General features: G+C 40.7%; 1 pseudogene; it reads left to right on the top strand.

Moving 5' to 3' along the window:
* The window catches only part of LOC132654827 (baculoviral IAP repeat-containing protein 1a-like), a 52899-nt pseudogene that overhangs the window by 1593 nt on the left and 28196 nt on the right, over positions 1–23110 (top strand).

The following is a 23110-nucleotide window of genomic DNA, read 5'->3' as shown; positions in this document are numbered from 1 at the left end:
AATCTGTATATTGCTTTTGGTAGGATGGTCATTTTCACCATGCTAATCCTACTGATCTATGACCAAGGTTTGGTTATGAGTCTCAGCATCTGCTTTGATATACTGCTAGGTAGAGTCTTTTAGATGTCCTCTATGGTATGCTCCTGTCCTGTTTCTTGTTTTCTCCTACTTCCAATGTCCATCCCATTTGTCTTTCTAAGTGAGGTTTGATCATCTTACCCCGGAACCTCCTTCTTGTTTAACTTCTTTAGGTGTACAGATTTTAGTAGGTTTGTCCTATCTTATAGGCTTAGTATCCACTTATAAGTGAGTATATACTGTTTGTGTCTTTCTGCTTCTGGGATACCTAACTCAGGATGATCTTTTCTAGATCCCACTATTTGTCTACAAATTTCATGATTTCCTTGTTTTTAATTGCTGAGTAGTATTCCATTGTGTAAATGTACCACAATTTCTGTATCCATTCCTCTGTTGAGGTTCATCTGGGTTGTTTCCAGGTTCTGGCTATTATGAATAAAGCTGCTACAAACATGGTTGAGCAAATGTCCTTGTTGTGTATTTGAGCATCTTTGGATATATGCCTAGGAGTGGTATAGCTGGATCTTGAGGAAGCGCTATTCCTAATTGTCTGAGAAAGCACCAGATTGATTTCTGAAGTGGTTGTACAAGTTACATTCCCACCAGCAATGGAAGAGGGTTCCTCTTTCTCCACATCCTCTCTACCATGTGTTGTCACTTGAGATTTTTATCTTAGCCATTCTGATGGGTGTTAGGTGAAATCTCAGGGTCGTTTTGATTTGCATATCCCTGATGGCCAAGGAAGTTGAGTGTTACTTTAGGTGTTTCTCTGCCATTCTATAGTCCTCTATACAGAATTTTCTCTTTAGCTCTTTTTTGTTTACTTGATTTGTTGCTTTTTAACTTCTTTATTTCTTTATATATTCTGGATATTGGTCCTCTGTCAGATATAGGGATGGTGAAGATCCTTTCCCAGTCTGTAGGCTGTCATTTTGTTTCTGATGACAGTGTCCTTTGTTCTACAGAAGATTTTTAGTTTGATGAGATCCCATTTATTGATTGTCGCTCTTAGAGCCTGTGCTGTTGATGTTCTGTTCAGGACATCTGTGTTCTCTGACAATGAGTTCTAGGCTCTTCCCCACTTTTTCTTCTAACCGATTTAGTGTGTCTGGTTTTATATTGAGGTCTTTGATCCACTTGGACTTTAGTGTTGTGCAGGGTGATAAACATGGATCTATTTTCATTTTTCTGCATGTAGACATCCAGTTGGACCAGCACCATTTGTTGAAGATGCTGTTTGTAGTACAGCTTGAGATCAGGGGTGGACATACCTCTAGATGATCTGTTGTTGTACAGGATAATTTTGGAGATTCTGGGTTTTTTGTTTTTCATAGGAAGTGGAGAATTTTTCTTTCAACGTCTGTAAAGAATTATGTTGGTATTTGGATAGGAATTGCATTGAATCTGTATATTGCTTTTGGCAGGTTGGCCATTTTCGCTATGTTAATCCTACCAATCCATGAACATGCAAGATCTTTCCATCTTCTGATATCCTCTTCAATTTCTTTCTTTAGAGACCTGAATTTTTTTTCAAACAGGTCTTTCACTTGCTTGGTTAGAATCACACCAAGGTACTTTATGTTTTTAGTGGCTGTCATGAAGGATGTTGTTTCCCTAGTTTCTTTCTAGGCCCTTTTATCTTTGGTATACAGGAGGGCTTAAGAGTTTTTGAGTTAATTTTGTATTTAGCCACTTTGCTGAATGTGTTTATCAGCTGAAGGAGTTCTCTGGTTGAATTTTTGGGGACACTCATGTGTACTATCATATTATCTGTGAATAGTGACATTTGACTTCTTCCTTTCTGATTTGTATTCCCTTGATCTCCTTTAGTTGTCATATTGCTGTAGCTAGGACTTCAAGTACAATGTTGAAGAGATATGGGGAGAATGGGCAGCTTTGCCTTGTCCCTGATTTCATTGGAATTGATTTAAGTTTCTCTCACTTTAGTTTGATGTTGGCGATAGGCTTGTCCTAAATTGCCTTTACTATGTATCTTGTATCTTGTACTATGTATCTTGTATCCCTGGTCTCTCCAAGACTTTAATCATGAATCGGTTTTGGATTTTGTGAAATGCTTTTTTGGCATCTAAGGAGAAGATCATGTGGCTTTTCTGCATAAGTTTGTTTATGTGATGGATTACATTGATGGATTTCTTTATGTTGAACTACCCTTGCATGCCTGCCATGAAGCCTATTTGGTGATGGTGGATGGTATATTTTATGTGTTCTTGGATTCCGCTTGCAAGTATTTTATTGAGTAGTTTTACATCAATGTTCACAAGAGAGATAGGTCTGAAGTTCTCTTTTTTTGTTGGGTCTTTGTGTAGTTTAGGTATGTGACTGTGGCTTCATAGAATGAGTTTGGTAATGTTCCTTCTGTTTCTATTTGTCAAATAGTTTAAAGAGAACTGGAGTTAGCTCTTTCTGAAGGTCTGGTAGAGTTCTGCACTGAAAACATCTGGCCCTGTTTTTTTTTTTTTTTTTTTTTTTGAAAGGGAGACTATTGATGACTGCTTCTATTTCCTTGGGGCATATAGGACTTTTCAACTTTTCTGCCTGATCTGTATTTAACTTTGGTAAGTGCAATCTATCAAGAAAATTGTCCATTTCATTTAGATTTTTAAATTTCGTTGTGTATAGCTTTTGTAGTCAGACCTAATGATTGTTTGGATTTCTTCACTGCCTGTTGTTATGTCCCTCTTTTAGGTTCTCTTTGCCTTTTAGTTAGTTTGGCTAAGGGCTTGTCTATCTTGTTGATTTTCTTAAAGAATCAGCTCTTGGTTTCATTGATTCTTTGAATTGTTTTATTTGTTTCTAATTGACTGATTTCTAACCTGAGCTTGTATATTTCCAGCTGTCTACTCCTCTTGTGTGTTTGCTTCTTTTTTTTCCTAGGGCTTTCAAGTGAGTTATTAAGTTGCTTGTATAGGATGTTACAAATTTCTTCTTGCAGGCACTGAGTGCTATGAGCTTTCCTCTCAGCGCTGCTTTTGTTGTGTCCCATAAGTTTGGGTATGTTGTACCTTCATTTTTATTGAATTCTAGGAAGTCTTTAATTTCTTTCTTTATTTCTTCTCTGATCCAGCTCTCTTTGAGTTGCAAGTTGTTCAGTTTTCATTTATGTGTAGACTTTTTGCTATTTCTGTTTTTGTTGAGGTCCAGATTTAGACCATGGTGATCTAATAGGATACAAGGGATTATTTCAATCTTCTTGTATCTGCTGAGGCTTGCTTTGTGACCAACTATATGGTCTATTTTTGAGAAGGTTCCATGAGGTGTTCAAAGAAGGTATACTCTTTTGAATTTGGGTGAAAAGTTCTATAGACATCTATTAGGTCCATTTGATTTAGGAGCTCTGTAAGTGCCCTTATTTCCCTGTTTAGCTTCTGTCTGGATGATCTGTCCCTTGATGAGAGTGGAGTGTTGAAGTCTCCCACTATTAAGGCGTTGGGATGGATGAGTGATTTCAGCTTTAGTAATGTTTCATTTACAAATGTAGGTGGTCTTGTATTTGGGGCATAGCTGTTCAAAATTTTGATGTCCTCCTGGTGGAATTTTCCTTTGATGAGAATGAAGTGCCCCTCCTCATCTTTTTTGATTAATTTTGGTTGAAAGTCTATTTTATTAGATATTAGGATAGCTACTCCAGGTTGTTTTTTGGGTCCATTTGCTTGAAAAACATTTTTCTAGCCCTTTACTCTGAGGTAGTGTTTATCTCTGTTGCAGACGTGTGTTTCTTGGATGCAGCAGAATGTTGTATCCTGTTTCTGCAAGCATCCTGTTAGTCTGTGTCTTTTTATTGAAGATTTGAGTCCATTGATGTTGATGGATAATAGTGACCAATGACTGTTAGTTCCATTTATTGTGGAGTTGGTGGTCTTACTGTGATTCATTGCTTTTTTTTTTAATTTTGTTGGAAAATTATCTGTATCCTATGTTTTCTTGGGTGTAGTGTTTTCATTGGATTGGAGTTTTCCTTCTAGTATCTTCTGTAGGGCTGGTTTCCTATGTAGATATTGCTTAAATTTTGTTTTGTTATGGAATAGTTTGTTTTCTCCATCTATGCTGATTGAAAGCTTTGCTGGGTATAGTAGTCTGGGTTGGCAACTGTGGTCTCATAAGGTCTGCATGACATCTGCCCAGGTCCTTCTGGCTTTCATAGTTTCTGATAAGAAGTCTTGTGTGTTTCTGATAGGTCTACATTTATATGTTACTTGGGCTTTTTCTCTTGCTGCTTTTAATATATTTTCTTTGTTCTGTAGATTTAGTGTTCTGACTACGATGTGACATGAGGAGTTTCTTTTCTGGTCTAGTCTATTTGGTGTTATGTAGGCCTCTTGTATATTTATGGATATCTCTAATTTGGGAAATTTTTCTTCTATGATTTTCTTGAAGATATTTTCTGGACCTTGGAGCCTGGTATGTTCTTTCTTGTCTATTCCTATTATTCTTTGAATTTGCCTTTTTGTGGTGTCCTTGATTTCTTTGATGTTTGTTTTTGGGAGTTCTCCGATTTTACTTTTTCTTTGAGAAAAGTTTCATTTTCTGCAAGTGTATATTCAGCACCAGAGATTCTCTTTTCCATCTCTTGTATTCTATTGGTGATGGTTACCTTTTTGTTTCTTGATCTTTTCTCTAAGTTCTCCAGCTCCAGGTTTTTCTCTGTTTGTGTTTTCTTTATTGCTTCTAATTCTGTTTTCATGCATCATTTCCTTCATCTGCTTGAATGTGGATTCCTATCTCTCTATGATAGTCTCTGTTTTTTGTTGTTTTCCTCTCTATATGCCACTAAATTGCCTCTACTTGTTTGGCTATATTTGCCTATGTTTCTTTGAGAGCTTTGTTCATTTCTTCTTTATTTGCTTCCATCCATGTTTCAGTTTCTTTGAGAGATTTGTTTGTTTCCTCTTTATGTGACTCTAATAACTGGATAAGCATAGCTTTAAAATAATTTTCCTGTGTTTCCAATGAATTGGAGTATCCATAGATTTTGGGGGTTGCTAGTGACACCATGATGTCCTGGATTTTGTTGGATGTGTTCTTTCGCCAACCTCTGGCCATTTGCTTATCTGTAACTGTCACTGTTTGTTCCTGGACTCTTCATTTCAGAGTGGTACCATCTTTCTCTGGTGTCTGGAGAATTATTCAGGAAGATGAGAGAGGTCCAGTGGTTTGAGAGTGTGCGTTGGTGTTTCAGCTGTACCTATGGGAGAAAGATTCATGGGCACAGAAGGACAAATGTGGGTGGGCATGTGAGTGTGTGTGTGCATGGGCATGTGTATGGAAGTGTGCCTTGACTGACAGGGTGTTAGAGAATATAAATGCCTGAAGTGTGGAGCAGGAGACTGTGCAGGCACCAAAGGGATTATAGGTGCTGGAGGTGTTCACAGGTGCAATTCGCTTGTGCAGATTCCCTGAATACCTCAATGGCATTGCAGGCCACAGGTATTCAGCTCTGAGCTCCAGGAGTTATTTGCCTGAACTCTACTGGTAGACCCCCAGTATTCTGGGGGCCTCAATGTTGAGAACACTGTCCCTCTGTTTCCCACAGTTTGCACATGGGTGGGAGGGTTGGATGTCTGGCTGCTAGCTTAGAAGGACCCTGGATCTGGGGCTCTGCAAGCTCTGGAAGGCACCCTCACTCTCTAACAGGTCAAATTGGAAAGCACAGGGGTTCCCCCTGTTTTCTACTCTCAGTTGGGGCCTGCTCAGTCAATGCAGGGGTAGGAGCTCCTTCAGCTCACTGGTGCTGTAGCCACTGAACTTGGAAGTCCAGCTGCAGCAGCTAGACTGGGAGGCTGGTCCAGGTGCCTGATGGGAAGTCCTGGGGGGCCAAAACAGTGGTCCACAGACCTACGTGGCCCAGTGCCTGGTGTAAATGGGTGGTTTGGCTGTTCTGGCAACTTTGATGGTGTACAGCCAGCTGTCACCACTGAGGGATTGGGTGGCCCTTACAGTCACTGGCTGGGAGGACCTGTGGAGTTCGTATGGCCACCTCCATACCTGGGACTCAGAAGGATGGTACTGTGGATCTGGGAATCAGAAGGCTGGTAGAGCTGGCAGCTGTGGCTAAGGAGCTAGGAGCCCTGCCTCTGCTGTCTCAGTCCCCAGGCAGTGAGTTCTCTGCTGAGAGTCTCTGGAGTCTCTAAGAGTCTCTGTGGGACCGCTCTACTGAGGAGGAGGGAGCCCCTAAATGGGGAAGTGAATATTCGCCACTCTCCATCCCCAGAGAAGTCCACGGGTGACCTGAATCTAAATGGTCTAGCTCATGTGATGTCTCCGCTCATTCAGGAAGCCTCAATGTTGATTTTGTGGCTTCAGTTGCCCTTCTAATCACCAATTTCAGAGTTTCAGTTCCTCTGCCTCTCTGATACGGTGTGCTGCCATCTTGGATCCACCTTAAAGTAATTTTGCTTTCATTTGAGAACATATTTTTTGGTTTGGTTTGGTGTGTGTGTGTTCACTTTGTGGGCACAGGTTGACCTAGCATGCTTTCCCTATCACTCTCTTCCTATCCTTAGACAGAGATCACTGAACCAGAACTCAGATTGGCTGACTAGCTGGCCAGGGAGTGTCTAGGACCTGCCTGTCTCTGTTGACCCAGGGCGAGGGTTGAAGAAGTGTGTGACCATACCCCACCTTTACATACACACTGGGCTTCAAACTGCAGACCCTCAAGCCTGTACTGTGCCATTTTCCCTACTAACCTACCTACTCAGCAACCCAAATACTAAGACAATGTCTGTCAGGCAACAGCCCCGTGACTTATCCCAACTAATAAATGTGTTGGTCTGTATAGGGGTAGAATTAGTGTATAAAACAAAGAAAGTCAGAATGTTTAAGGCATTACAAGTGGTTTCACATGTGTGGAATATGCACCAAATGAAAATGCTTGCTGGATGCAGTGGCACATACGTGTAATCCCAGCACTAGGAAGATGAAGAGTGGAGAATCAGGAGTTCAAAGCCACCATCTGCTGAAAGGCAAGAGGGCCAGATATCTAGGTCATCCACATCCTCGTGCCACAAGAGAAAAGTTGTTTTGCTTCAGAGATTCAAGGATTTTGGTATTTCAGTGGTCTTTAGCTCTCCGCTTAGAAAAAAACATATTTTAATTAATTTTAGTTATCTGTTTAGTACTGGTTTTGTCATTTCTTTGCTTTTCTTTATTTGTTTCTGCCAACAAAGATTTACTTCTTTCACTGGTTTTCAAGCCTTGATTATGGAACATCTCATGGAAATGAAAAGATCACTATAATAAGCACTTGTCAGCACCTGGTCAGGAACTATCTCCTTCTCCACTGCCTGCCAATGTTTTCTATGGAATAACAAGAACCAGCCTACTTCAAAGTGAGTTCCAGGGACCACGTAAAGCATCTGTTAGTATTATAGTGTGTGAGATGGAACCACAGTATCCTTAAGTCTTCTAGGAAAAGATGGCATAAGTGTCTAATGTCAAATACGTGAATCAGCATTGAAATGCTCATCTTCCTCCCTCTGTTACAGTTTTGTTTGTTTGTGTGTTTGTTTTTAAAATAAAAAAGTGCACTTCTGGGGCTGTGAGAATGGGGGTGTTGTTCTTCTGCTAGGATGTGTGTGGAGGTCAGAAGATATAGCAAACACAGCTGCCCTCTTAGCTGTTTTTCCAGCCCAGAATTATGAATCCATTTTCCCCACCTTTCACCTTTTCAATTATTTCTTAAAAGAAATCACTTAAGCTGCTCTGTATAATTTCCTGCACTTTATACTTGGCTGAATGTTCCTATTTATTTAGTTATTTATTTATTTATGGCTGTATTTTTTCTGTAATGTCAGTGAATGGTGCTTGACTCGAAAGGGCTTTTATTTTATTTTATTGATGGGCCTCATTATATATCCCAGGCTGGCCTCAACTTGCTCATCTTTCTGCTTCAACCTCTGACATGATAGGATTGTGGGTACACACCACCGTGACTGGGATATATTTTTTCCAAATAGTTGTAGCTCATACCGTGTATAGGAAAGTTCCTGGGTAGATGTTAGATCACACACAAACCAACTAGGGAAGTATTTACCAGACACCTTACACAGAGGCAGCCATGCTCACAGAAATGAAAGGCTATCTAGGATTATTTGTAAATGGAAACATAAATAGGCACAATTCATTTAGGGTGAACAGTCTTTAAAAATTCTAAAACTAGCACCTGGGAGGCCAGAGGGCATGTGGATCTCTATGAGCTCAAGGGCAGCCTGGTTTCTGGTCTATAAAGTGAGTCTAGGACAGCCAAGGCTACACAGAGAAACTCTGTCTCAAAAAACAAAACAAAAACAAAAACAAAAAAAAACCCAAAACTAACCAAACCAAAAAAATTCTTAAATTATATCGCAACATGTTCACAAATGTATAGAAAAAGCTATGAAATGGTGATGTAAATTAAATAGATGATCTTGGGCTTGGGTTTGTTGAGCTGTGAGGTGGCAAGAAAACTTCACACTTTACTTGCTTCACTTAAATTATTGAAAAGGAAGCCTAAAAGAAAGTAAGAGGAGGTTTAAAGGGAAGAGAGGACACAGAGGAAAGGAAAAAGAGGTGAAAACAGTAGCTGAGGAAGAAATGGTTCCTGGAAATCAATGATATAGTCATAGGAACGATGGGCCCTGGGTTTAGTGTTGCTGGCTACACACTGGACAACTTCCAGCCACACCATTCCCATGTGATCAGCCCTAACTAGAGCTGCACATCTGCCTCTAGTGGTCTTTGGTTGCTTCTCTGACACAGCAGAGTGAACATGACCTACACAGGAAGAGGAGACAGTCCAGCCACTGGCCCACAGCTGGAAGGAGTAAGGCCTTGTTAGGCCCAGCATGAGCCTAAATATAAGAAGGTATGAAGAGAATTCAGGAAACTAATCATCCATCGATGCAAAATCACAAGAGGTTCATCTTGACCACTGTGCAATGTGGTCACCCCTGCTGGTCAGCTAGGAGTGGCACCTGGAGACAAAGATCTTAGGTTTTTAAAAGACAAAAGGTGGGAATCTCCTGGGGTTGCTATCTTGGTGATTCGGGATTAGATGAGGTGTTTAACTTTTAAAATAATTGGTTAGTTCTGGTCACCCTTAGGTCTGGTCAGCCCTGTTGTAAATATCTGATCTTTAAGTCAGTTTGGAATTTCCTGCCATATGAGACATAGCTACAGTTAAAGGTGGGAGAATGATTAAATCATCTCGGTTTCCAAACAAAGCTCATTTTACAGGCACCAGCCAGTGATTTACTCTCCATTTAGTAGGGATCTCTGCTTGTTTTCTTCCTTATCTCTGCCCTCACAGATGGCTGATGTCAGGAACTTTTACATTTCTCGGCTCTCTGGAGAAGCACTAAGAGGCTTTAATTAATATGGGCCTAAAACTTGAAAATATAAGGCAATTAAAAGAAACATAGGTTACAAAGTTAGTGTGATTCTTTCAGCCTGCTCACACAAGAAGGACCAGACAGAGCTGGAGTGAGGCAAACTTGCACGTGGAGGCCACCTGACATCCAGTCCTGAACTGAGGCACTGACCCTTGTAGAGCCTTGATTGTAAAATGCAGATAATAACATATAGCTTGTTGGTCTTGTAAAACCTACCACACATCACATGCAATGAGTGACGTACCTTCCATATGTCTGTCAGCATGAGCACAGGGCTGACATCAGAACTCAGTCTCCAAATTTCCTGTTGTGTTCTTTATCCTTAGCTTCTGAGACTTCAGTTTTAAACACTGGCCTGATCACTTCTTTTATGAAATTTTGGTAAAATATCTGAATATTTTCTTACATTTTTTTTAAAAACTGAATAATAAATGTGAGCTGGTTTTAGTATAGTTTTAAGTTTTAAAACATGGACTCACTCTGTATCCCAAACTGACATCAAACTCACCGTGCTCCTTTCTTTGATTTCCAAGTGTTGAGATTGCAATTTGCATCATCATGCCCAGCTATCACAATAGTTTTTAAAGATTATTATTTTTACAGTATTCTGCCTGCATGTACACCTGCACACCAGAAGGGGGCACCAGATCTCACTATAGATGGTTATGAGCCACCACATGTCTGCTGGGAATTGAACTCAGGACCTTTGGAAGAACAGCCAATATTCTTAACTTCTGAGCCATCTCTCCAGTCCCTGCAATTGTTTTAAAAATAGCATTTAAGAAAGTAATGTTGAGGTGGGAAGGACAGCACATGTCAGTGATTCCAGGTCTTGTGAGTGGGAGACAAGAGGAGCAGGAATTCAAGGTTTTTGTTCCAGAGAGCCTAAAATGAGTCTGTGCCATATAAAATCCTATCTCAAAAGAGAAAGAGTTATTGAAATATTTTAAAAGCAAGTTCATTTATTACTATTCTAAAAAGAATTGATAACATCAAGTCACTGCTCTGTGCCACATGGGTACATTTAGGTATAGGGCAATGCATGGAAAGTTGAAAAATGGAGCCAGGATCCATGGATGCCACAGAAACCGAATGGAAGTCCTGGAGCTATGTAGAGTTCATCTCCTCATGATGTTAAAAGCAGCAAGGCAAGGCTGGTCTCATCCCCATTGACAAAAGAGCTCTCAGTCTCCTCCTTACCACACTGCTAGGAACACTAGTGTCAGTTAGAGAAACATTGTTCAGTCTTAAAAGCAGCTTGGTTTGTATGGGAAAAGGAATGCATTTCAAGATGATATTCGACATATGTTATAAAAATCAAAACCAATAGATTAATATCTGCTATTTTAAAAATTATCATGGCAGTTTTCTTTAGTAGGTGAAATATGCTACAACTAATTTTCATATTGTTCCCTTTACTGTCACTGTGATCTGACTGTGGGAACGAGGCTCAACTGCCTGTTCTGCATGTTTAGTTTAAGAAAAAATTGTGCTCTATTGTGTGCTTATAATGCTCCTGAGACAGAGGCAGGAGATTACTTTTAGCAAGGAATTTATCACCAGTCTGGGCAACATAGGAACCCCTCAATATAAAATAAAAATAAAGTAATCTTAAGACTGAATTTTAAGTAAATATATGTATTTTCCTTAATATAAATAAAAATAATTCTATCAGAACACTTGTAATTCTCATGAAAAAGGTTTGGGGTGAGTTAAAATCTTTTTTAATACAATATGTTTTGATCATGATTTTCCCCCTCCTCCAAATCCTCCCACATCCTCCCCACTTCCCTACTCAGCCAACTTGTGTTCTTTCTCTCTGTGTTTCAAAACGCCCCTCTTCACAAGAAAATCATAACAATCAAAAAACTAGTATGACCAAAAAAAAAAAAGTGTGTTTTGTGTTGGCAAGTATTCCTGGGCATAGGCCTGCCCTGAAGTGTGTGGTTATACCCAGTGACACTCCACTGGAGACTGATTGTTCCCTCATCAGTAGGTTCCAGTGGAAATAGCTTCTTGGTTAGGGTCCTTGTGTCCACTTCCCTGCTCAGTGCTGGGTCTCCATCTGGTTGGGACCTACTCAGGTCTTGTGTTTGCAAGTATTTTTCCTGACAGTATTAGTGATGTATAAAGTCCAATAGTTTGAGAGGTTTTATCAAATGGTCTTTGCAGTGTAGAACATCTCTGTTTATAGAGTCTTTTTTAATTTTGTGGCATACAGTTTTAGAAGTATGATCTATTGATTCTTTGGATTTCCTCGGTATGTATTGTTATATCCCCTTTTTCATTTCTGATTTTATTAATTTGGATACTCTCCCTCTGTCTTTTAGTTGGTATGGCTAAGGGTTTGTCTAATTTGTTGATTTTCTCAAAGAATCAGCTCTTGGTTTTGTTGATTTTCTCAAAGAATCAGCTCTTGGTTTTGTTGATTTTCTGTATTGTTCTCTTTGTTTCTAGGTTATTGATTTCATCCTGATGCCTACTCCTCTTGGATGTGTTTTCTTCCATTTTTCTAGAGCCTTCAAGTGAGCTATTAAGTTGCTAGTATAAGCTCTCTACATTTGTTTATGAAGGCACATAGTGCTATGAACTTTCCTCTTAGTACTTCTTTCATTGTGTCCCATAAGTTTAGGTATGTTGTGCTTTCATTTTCATTGAATTCTGGAAAGCTTTTAATTTCTTTATTTCCTCCATGACCCAGTAGTCATTAGCAAGAGAGTTGTTCAATTTCCATGAGTTTTTAGGCAATCTATTGTTTCTGTTATTGTTGAAGACTAGCTTTAATCCATGGTAGTCTGATAGCATACAAGGTGTCATTTCAATTTTCTTATATTTGTTGAGGCTTGCTTTGTATCTAAGTATGTGGTCAGTTTTGAAGAAGATTCAAAGAGGTCCTGAGAAGAAGGCATATTCTTTTGTGTTTGAGTGAAATGTTCTGTGGATCTCTGTTAAGTCCAAATGACTCATAACGTCAATTAGCTTCATTATTTCTCTGTTTAGTTGCTGTCTCAATGATCTGTCTTTGGTGAGAGAGATGTGTTGAAGTCCTCCCACTGTTAACGTGTGGGGTTCAACATGTGATTTAAGCTTTAGTAATGTTTCTTGTATGACTGTGGGTGCTCTTGCATTTTGGCCATATATGTTCAGAAATGAAATATAATCTTGGTTGATTTTTCCTTGGATGAGTATGAAGTGCCCTTTCTCATCTCTTTTAATTAATTTTGGATGAAAGTCTATTTTACTAGATATTAGAATAGCCACTCCAGCTTGCTTCTGTGACCATTTACTTAGAAAACCTTTTTCCAGCCCTTTATTCTGAGGTAATGTCTATCATTGTTGCTGAGGTGTGTTTCTTGTTAGCAACTGAATGATGGGTCCTGTTTACACATCCATTCTGTTAGCATGTGTGTGTGTGAGTGTGTGTGTGTTTAACAGGGAGTTGAGGCCATTGATGTTGAGAGAGATTGATGACCACTGGTTGTTGAGTCCCATTATTTTGATGGTGGTGGTGGTTTTGGTGGTGGTGGTGTTTGTGGTGCTGGGTGTGTGTGTGTGTGTGTGTGTGCCCCTTCCCTGTTTTGGTTTATTGTTGTGGGGTTATTTGTTTTCTGTGTTTTTCTGGGTGTGATTAGCCTGCTGGGGTTGCAGTTTTCCCTCTGTAGTTTTCCTTCTGTAGGGCTGGGTTTGTGGTTAGATATTGTTTAAATTTGTTTTTGTCATAAAATATCTTGCTTTCTCCCTCTATGGTGATTAACGTTTTGCTGGACATATTAGTCACGGCTGACATATATGGTGTCTTAGTGTCTGTAAGATAGCTGCTCAAGCCCTTCTTGCTTTTAGAGTTTCTGGTGAGAAGTCAGATTTACTTCTGATAGGTCTGCCTTTTTACGTGACTTGGCCTTTTTCCCTTTCAGCTTTCAATATTCTCTTTTGTTCTGTACATTTAGTGTTTTGATTATTATGTGATGGGAGAATTTTTTTTCTGGTCCAGTCTATTTGGTGTTCTGTAGACTTGTATATTAATAGGCACCTCTTTCTATAGGTTGGGGAACTTTTCTTCTATGATTTTGTTGAAAATATTTTCTGGGCCTGGGAGCTTGGAGTCTTCTCCTTTGATTCCTATTATTCTTAGGGTTGGTCTTTTGCTATTGTCTCAGATTTCATTGAAGTTTTGTGTCAGGAATGTTTTATATTTAACATTTTCTTTGGCTGATGAATCGATTTCTTCAATAGTATCTTCTACAGCTGAGATTCTCTCTTCCATCTCTTGTATTCTGTTGGTGATGCTTTTGTCTGTAGTTTCTGTTCTCTTCCCTAGGTTTTCCATCTTCAGGATTGCCTCAGATTGTGTTTTCTTTGTGGCTTCTATTTACCTTTTTAGGTCTTGAACAGTTTTATTCTTTTCTTTCTCCCATTTGTCTGTTTTTTTTTTTTTTCTGTGTTTCTTTGAGGGATTTATTCATTTCCTTTACCTGTTTGATTGTATTTTCCTGAATTTCTTTGAGGGATTTATTTACTTCTTTTAAGGCCTTAATCATTTGTTTTCACAACCTCAGATTTAAGATTGTTTTCTTGAGCTTCTGGTGTGATAATATCCCCAGGACTTTCTGTGGTAGGATAGTTGGGTTTGGGTGATGTCACGTGGCCCTGGGATTTGTTGCTTGTGTTCTTGCACTGATTCTTAGTCATTTGGTTGACTTTGGTATTAGCAGGCCTGGTGGTCTCTGATGGTAGCAGGTCTCTGGAGTTATAGGTGGAAATCTTGGTCCCAGATGGCCTCAGTCTTCTGGTTTTCCTACTCCTCCCTGATCCATGCGGGTCTGCTACTCCCTGATCCTCAATGCTGCTCTCTGATCATTACTGTTCTCCAAGGCCACAGATCGGAGTGGTTCCTGGGAAATGGCACAGGCCCGGGGAACTGAGGTTTAGGGCTCACAGGGAAGTGGAGCTCAAGCACTCTGGGCTGACCTCAACACTATTGCTGGCAGGCTCTGGCAGGCCAGTATATGGGGAAGCGTGGGGGATGTTTCACCTGCTACTCTCTGATCTGTGCAGGTCTCTAGGGCTGCCGATTGGTGTGGGTCCTGGGAAATGGTACAGCTCCGGGAACTCAGAGTATATTTTAATTATATTTTTAAGTATAGATGTGAATTTCTTAAAAGTAAGAAATTGTCAGAGGAAATTGCCCAGTATATTCAAAGCTTCGAGGGATTTGTTCATGTAACGGTAATTTACAAGGGCCATTTCTAATAGCATATGTTTGTTACCTAAGAATATGTGATTCATCAGGGTGAATCACATATTATTTCTCTCTCTCTCTCTGTCTCTCTGTCTCTCTCTCTTCATTTTTTTTTTGTTTGTTTGTTTTCCCAAATACTCTGTTTTTCTTCCTTTCTCTTGTCTTGTCCTGCCTCTTCTCTGCACAGAGGAAACAAAACTCTTGTCTTGTGAAGCTGGAACCACTTAGACAGTTTCCAGGCTGGCTTTGGGTTGCTTCTGCTGCCTCCTTCATCTTCCCTCTGAGTGAGGCCACTCACTACTCTAGCTACCTCCTGCTGCCTCCATCTGGATGTCTGACTCAATCTTCTGACCTAGTACATGGCAGAGGCAGGGCACTCAAAGGTGGCTCCCGAACCTGGTTATTTATACCCTTAAATTAGTAAGGACTTCCTAGTGGCAAGCAGTGGGAACCCACCTTAAACTGAAGCCAAAGGAGACTGTATTGTCTGACTGACTGAGAGGCAGCCTCTGCAGAGGGCATGGGCTGACAGTTGGGGTGCAGTTTTCTCAGAGGGAGAGCTGCATGGTTGGAGAACATGGCTCCCTTCCCATGTCTCAGTTCCTCATGAGTCCAAATACACCTCTGTGTGTAACTGCAGTTCTGTGGTTGAGCACGGTGTATGGTAAGAGTGACCCCGAGAAGCTTCCATTTCACTGATGTTTGGCACTGCATAAAAGTTTACAAGATCAATAGAAATCAAACCAAAATTAAAGGAGTGCTTTGTTCAAATTCTGCTGCTCGAATGAAAATTCACTTCAGTTTGGGAAGACCTTAAGTTGCAGGCCACAGATAGATGTATATCATGTAAGTCAGCCAATCAGGCAGTAACCTGAATTTCTTTTCCTCAGAGAGAACATTTTGTGAATTCCTGGGTCAGAAGAGAATTACCTATGGTATCAGGTAAAACCTCAGGCACATTCCAAAGTCTTTGTTTGGTTCTTTCTTTTGGTGTTTCTCTCTCTCTCTCTCTCTCTCTCTCTCTCTCTCTCTCTCTCTCTCTCTGTATCTCGGTCTCTGTCTCTCCATCTCTCTGTCTCTCTGTCTCTCTGTCTCTCTCCCTGTGCACACGGTGCATATATACAGGTGCTTTTGGAAGCCAGACAAGGGCATCAGATCCCTTCGAGGTGGAGTAACAGGCATTTGTGAGCTGTCTGATGTGGGTGCTGGGAACCAAATTCAGGTCCCCTAAAAGAGTAGAAAGTGCTTTTAACCACTGGGCCATCCCTTCAGCCCTCATCAACTTTCTTCAAAAAAAAATTTTATAAATGATTTCTCCATCATGGAATGACTTTTTTTTTTTTTTTTTACTTTATGGCTGGGAGAGACGGCTGAGGGGGATTTATTCAATTCCTTTACCTGTTTGATTGTATTTTCCTGAATTTCTTTGTACTTGTGCTCCTGGGAAGGACTTGGGTTATGTTTCTAGCACCCTGTAGTAGCTGACAACTCTGCAAGTCTAGTTCCAGAGAATCCAATACCGTCCTCTGACCTCCTTGGCTATTGCACACATGTGGTACAGCCAAACACGCAGACAGAACACCTACATCAAAAATAAAAATAAGTGAATCCTTAAAAGTAAAGTTTTAAAAAATTGACACCCAGCCAAGCTCTGTGGCACATGCCTGTAATCCCAGCACTCAGGGAGGCAGAGGCTGGTGGATCTTTGTGTTTGAAACCTGGCTGGTCTACAAAGCATGTCCAGGACAGACAAGTCTACACAAAGAAAATCTGTCTCTAAAACAAAGGAAAATAAAACCCAATTTACACTCAGTTATTTCCATAATGTATATGTGTATGTGTGGGTGCATGTGTGAAGGTCGGAAGCCAGAGGACAACATAGGAGTTGCTTCTCTCCTTCTGCCATGAGGGTTCCAGGGATTAATTAAAAGTTTGTTGGGCTCAGCAGCAAGCATCTGTACCGTGGAGCCATGAACTGGCTTACTGTTTAGCATAGGTAAACACAGCTAAGTGTGGTAGGGTAGGCGCTGTCATAGATGCTTCTTTAAAACAGCTAACATTTTGGATAACATGTTTTGGAAGCATTTTTGAGCATCTCTCCTGTTCCAGGCTGGCCTCAAATGCAAATGAATTTTGAACTTTTGTTTCTCCTGCTGAGTGCTGAGACAGAGCTTCTTGGGTGCTGGTGATGGAACTGAGGACTTCCTGAAAGCTACTAGAGCATGCTACCAACTGAGCTACATTTCCAGTCCCCCAAAACATTCTTAAGTGACATAGTGTGCTGTTAAGAAATTAAGGAATATTCACATTAAAATGATGTGACAGGCTTAAGGATATTACTCACTTGCCTAGAATGAACAAGGTCCTTGTGTTTCATGCCAACATCCAAAGGAAAACAAAACCTTAACGTTAGGAATTTAGCTCAGTTGTAGGGCATCCATACATTAAGTAAGACAGGCTCTGAGTTCAGTACTAGCAGAGGTCAGAGACATGGGAACATGGGGTAGTAGACAGGTGAAAATAGTGGTAAGAATAGAGTAAGAATAGAGTAAGAATTCTACGGTCACATGAGTGTGCTTCTCCCTGTATTTCCTGCTCTTGGAAGGTGGAATAAGGTGTCCATGGCCAGGAGGACTATGATAACAGGTTAGAGGCCAGTATAGGCTGCATGAGGTTACTGCCAAGTGTAGAGGTCTATGCCTGTAATCCCAGCACTAAGAAAGCTGAGTCAGAAATATGATGGGTTTAAGGATAGCTTAGCCTAGCCTACATGACAAAGCACTGTGCCTCCTTCCCCAAATGAGCATGAGGGTGAAGGGATGCCTCAGATGTTATGAGTATTTGTTGTTCTTGCCAAGGACTCAGTTTCAGTTCAAAGTGTCTCCAAGGTAGTCGCTTACAACAATTTCTAACTTCATCTCGAGGGGATGTAACATCCTCTCTGTCCACCTGGGGCCCCAGGCACACCTGTGGTATACATACATGCTTCCTGTAGGCAAAACACTCACACATACATTCATAATCGAGTGAGTGTACACACACAGACACACACACACATATACAAACAAAGAGAGAGAGAGAATGAGAGAGAGAGAGAGAGAGAGAGAGAGAGAGAGAGAGAGAGAGAGAGAGATGGCATCCTTCTGGCTGGAAACACCGTTTCCCAGTAACTTGCTAAATAACAAACACAAAGGGAAAAAGAAGATGCAGACAATGTTTGTTCTCTTGGTCTTTGAACGCAGAGCTGTTTCTTTGGCCACATATGCAAGAGTCAACAAAAAAAAAGTGATATTGTTGCCATGGGGAATGTGCTGTCAAAAAGGCATGATCATGAATACTACCATAGCAAAACTGGAAGAGTCTACAGTGTTACCCAGCATGCTCTTTTTTATTAAAGAAGCAAGTCATGAGCAGGATTCCTGGGAAGAGAATCACTGAAAGTATTTATCTGATTAGGAACTCTAAGGGTCAGGGATGGGGCAGTAAGTGCAGGGTGCTTTCCTTGCAAACACAAAGCTTTGCATTCTTTTTCCAGAAACCATGTGACAAAGCCAGGTGTTACTGTTGTGCATGTGTAATCTCAGGGCTGGGGAAGCAGGGAAAGATGGAATCCTGGGGATCTTCAACCACACCATAGAAGTGAAAGCCCCTCACAACAAGGGAGACACAGTGAAGGTTGTCCTCTGACTTCCACAGATATCTGAACAATGTACCTGCACGTATACCTGCACACACATGAACACACACAGAACTCTAAGTCCTGAGACAGCTTCCTAATATAGGTGAAGGAAATGATCAGATAAAGAAGGAAGCCAAAGAAAGACACAAGTGCCAGCCTGCTCCAACCAGAGAAACATACTTGTGAGAACTAAGAAAAAACAGTAGAGCAGGCCAATCAGTTCATGTCAGAGGCAGTCCCTGTTCCCATTACTATGGAACCCACTTGGACACTGAACTGCCATGGGCTACATCTGTGAAGGGGTTCTGGGTTATCTCCATGCATGGTACTTATTTGGAGTATGAGTCTCAGGAAAGACCCCTGTGCTCAGATTTTTTGGTTCTGTTGCTCTCCTTGTAGAGCTCCTGTCCTCTCCAGGTCTTACTATTTTCCACTTCTTTCCTAAGATTCCCTGCACTCTGTGCAAAGTTGGCCATATGTCTCAGCATCTGCTTTGATAGTCTGCAGGGCAGAGCCTTTCAGAGTCCCTCTGTGGCAGGTTCCTAATTTGTCTCCTGTTTTCTTCTTCTGATGTCCATCCTCTTTGCCTTTTAGGATGGGGATTGAACATTATAGCCAGAGTCCTCCCTCTTGATTAGATTCTTTAGGTGTGCAGATTTTATTAGGTGCTCTTTGATCACCTTCCCGTGAGAGGAGAGCAGCCTTACCAGGCTACAGAGGAAGACAATGCAGCCACTCCTGATGAGATCTGATAGACTAGCATCAGAAGGAAGGAGAGCAGGACCTCCCCTATCAGTGGACTTGGGGAGGAGTATTCGTCAAGTAGGGGGAGGGAAGGTGTGATTGGGAAGGGAAGAGGGTGGGGTTCATGGGGGGGATACAAAGTGAATAAAGTGTAATTAATAAAAATAAAAAATATATACATAGGATACATTGTTGAAAAAAAAAAGAGAAAAACAGTAGAATCTATTCACCATGACATTATGGCTTAATAGAAGTCAAAAGTCAATAAAATAAAAGGTTCTAGACTCTAAAAATATTTTTCTGGTAAAATTAAAGTGTAGTATCCCAAATGTCAAAGAAAAACTTAAAGCAAAAGGGGAAATAAAGGGGAATCTAGGATTATATGTGAACACAGCAGGCTTTCATCTTGAGAAACTTGTCAGACCAAGGTTGGGACACTTTAATTTTCAAGGCCTCACAGTGTGGAGAAGACTATACCAGTGGCCCAGGGCCAGGATGAGGTAAACCCTCTTCCCAGTATGGTGATCTCCAAGAGCAAGCCATGAAAATGACTGTTTTTAAGAAAGCCACAGGAGAAATGACCTTTCTCAAATCTTCACACTGTCTCCGGAAATAGGAAAATCCTCTCAATATTCTTCCATCCTGATGCTAGATGACCAGGGGATACTATTAAATTACACCTTAACACAGTGACCATGCACAGAAATGAAAAGAATGAATGCAATACCTCACTGTTTGACACTCTGCTCCAGCAGATCTAACATGGTCTTTCTATACCTCTTATTTCTTCCCGCTCTTCTAATCACCCTCAATTATTCTGACACAAGCACAGATCATGAGATTATTCCTCCTATATACACAACTCACTTGGACTTTGTTATCAAAGCCTGCTCTTCTCACCCACATCTTTTCCCCAAGCTTACTGCAATGACAGCGTCTTTGCTAATGAAGAAATGAGGAAGGACACTTATAAGGACTGGCCACGAGTCACCTGTGGCTGTTGAAGCTCTTGTCAAAGCAGGGCTTTTCTACACAGGTCAGTCGGGGTTTTCCCCTTTATTTGTACATTTCTGTGTGTGAGTGTTGCCTGAAGGTAAGTATGGGTGCCACATGTCTGCCTGGTGCCCTCAGAGGCTAGACAGGGTGTTGGATCCTGGAACTGGAGTTATAGTTGCCATGAGCCAGCATGTGGTGCTGGAAACAAACCTGACTCCTTTGCAAGAGCAGCCAGTGCTCTTCATGCTGAGCATCTCTTTAGCACCTGAAATAGTCAGTGTTTTGTGTCTGCCATGTAGTCTAATCCCGGACTTGCACTTTTCTTTATTTCCATTTATTATAGATCTCTTGGGGCCTCATAAGACCTTCACCTTTCCATAGTTCCCTTGGTGCTCAGCCTCTGTGCTTGGGGATCTTGAGGTCACTTCATCTGACAGGCTTATTCCACTGGCACAAAACTCACCACCCGGTCTTACCGCATTGTCTTCTCTTGCCAGCCTTGCCTGAGTGTCACGGATGATGTGCTCCTATTTCTAGGGGAGGAGAGCTGGCAATAATGTGAGGAGAGACAGGGATTCTTCATAATCTGCCTTATATACAGGCTCCTAAGTTTGCTCTTCCATCCTGTCCCAGCTACAAGTACATTCTTCCAATTTACTCTGTAAGCAATTGATGGTTGATTGCCTATGTCTGTGAATGTCCCCTATGTCATCATTGTCCAGAACAGACAGAAATCTCTGCCCTCATGGAGCTGCTACTGCAGATCCTGATGGCAAATCTTTCAGGATGATGGTTTGGGAGAGGTTCATCAAAGCACATGGTGCACAGGAAACTTCAGCTACTTTTGCTGACTGTTGCTGACCACCCCACTGAAGGACCAAGAGTCCTGTGTGAACTCTTGTGTCCTGTGCGTGGTATTGCCACATAATCCAACTGGAGGAGCAAGCAGGATTTCACTAGTGAAATCTGGAGTCGAATTCTTGTGAGTTGACAGGTGTATGTGCTGTTGAGGTGACCCCATCTCCTTTTCCTAGGCAAAAAGGACCTTGTCCGGTGTTTTTCCTGTGGAGGATGTATGGAGAAGTGGGAGGAAGGTGACCACCCATTAGCAGATCACACCAAGTTTTTCCCAAAGTGAGCAAAATGAGTTCTCTTGACTTTGAACTCACTTCATCTGTTATTCCCTCACTGTCCAGGTTTCTTATCTGTGGGTAGTGTCTGCTCACTCTCTGGTTCCCACTGTGAAGGATACATCCATGTATCTTTATTTCTTTTCCCCCTTGATACTCTCCCTCTCTAGCTTTTTTCTCATTATAGTAAGATCATAGTTGGATCTATGTACACACTTTTAAAAACAGGATCTGTGTAGCACAGACTGTCATAACAATTCTGTCTAGTAGGACTTGATCTCATGATCCTCCTGCCTCAGCCTCCCAAGCCCACTGCAGAGGCCACGTCATGTCTGCCAGTTTAAGGCCTTTCTGATTTTTTTGAGTACAAACTAGTTTTTCTTTTCACCTCCTTTTAGAATGCTTTACAGGTTTCTATTTCTATTGTCTAAGATTTCCTCAGTAGTTTTCTTTTTCCACGGTTGGGAGTGAAAGCACTGATTTGAGCACACCAGGCAATCACTTTACTATGGAGCTACTCTCACCCCTCTTCTGTCAGTCCTTAAATGTATTTTTATTCCTCTTCTACACATAAGAAAACCCTAGAAAGATCCACTTGCACAAGGAAATTTGTTATTGTGTAGTAATTAGAATTTTCAAAGATAAATATCAATATGCGCAGATTGAAAAGTGGGTATTTCTGGGCAAGGTGGTTGCCACATGAAATCCTAGGTCTCAGGAAGCTGAATGACGAAAAATGTAGTTTTGTTTTATATTAAATACTTTGATATGAATTATCCTAAAGTTGATCTGTTTTGAAATCCAGCACTTGTAATTAAGAAAGAAGAGTCTTTTGATCCGGTTTCCCTTGGAAGGCAGGAAAATCTGCAACTGTGTTGGTGCCTCGGCAGTCTGTGTTCAGGTCCACCAGTGTGTTTTCTTTCCATCCAACACATACATAAAAGTGCTCTAAATTGATTTATGTTTAATTATCAACATTTAAATGTAAAGGTTTAAACAACCATCTGGTCTTGAGATAGCATGCTAATAATATCTGAATCACTTAAAATATTCCTTAAAAATGTTTTCTTAGTGTACATTAATACATACAATAACATTGCATATATACATATACATTATGTTTTACATATATGTTATATATATTACAGTTTACCACAATCATGCTCACCACTGTCCTCCCATTACCTTCTCTTATCTCTCTCTAGCTCTTCTCAGTTCTTTTTCTTCTAAAATCACATGTTTTGTGCCCTCCCAGGGCTATATAGCAAGATTTATCCTGGTTTTAAATAGATAAATAAATACATAGAATATTTACATTTAATTTTGAAGTTAGAAGATGAGTGACAGCAGTGCTCACTTTTTTCTTTTTCTTTTACTTTTTAAAGCATTTGACTTTTGGGTGTTTTGTCTGCATGTATATCTGTGCACTGCTTGCATGCCTGGTGTCCACAGAGGTCAGAAAGAGGGCAATAAATATCCTAGAACTGAGTTACAGGAGGCTGTGAACTGCCTGATATGGGTGTTGGGAAGCAAACCTGAGTCCTCCCAGGAGTAGTGACTGTTCTCCCACTGAGACATTGTAGGCCCCACTTTTTTTCTTTTTTCTTTAGGAGTATGTAGAAAATAGTTGAGAATGCCAGGGCCTTCTTCTCAATCCCTGTGTGGCAAGGAGGGAGAGAATTTTTTTGTACTTAAAGCTTGTTCTAGAATCTATCAACAAACTTTGTTTTATTTTAATTAAAACTAGCATATGTAATGCATATCTACTGTACTTACGTATCTGGTTGAAAGGACAATAACAATAAATCCTGGGAGCTGAGTGCTAAAGTCAAGAAGTCAAGGTCTCTCAATGCCT

This window comes from Meriones unguiculatus, chromosome 6, assembly GCF_030254825.1.
Source record: "Meriones unguiculatus strain TT.TT164.6M chromosome 6, Bangor_MerUng_6.1, whole genome shotgun sequence".
In the NCBI taxonomy this organism is placed as follows: Eukaryota; Metazoa; Chordata; class Mammalia; order Rodentia; family Muridae; genus Meriones; species Meriones unguiculatus.
This window is presented reverse-complemented; position numbering and strand designations above follow the sequence as displayed.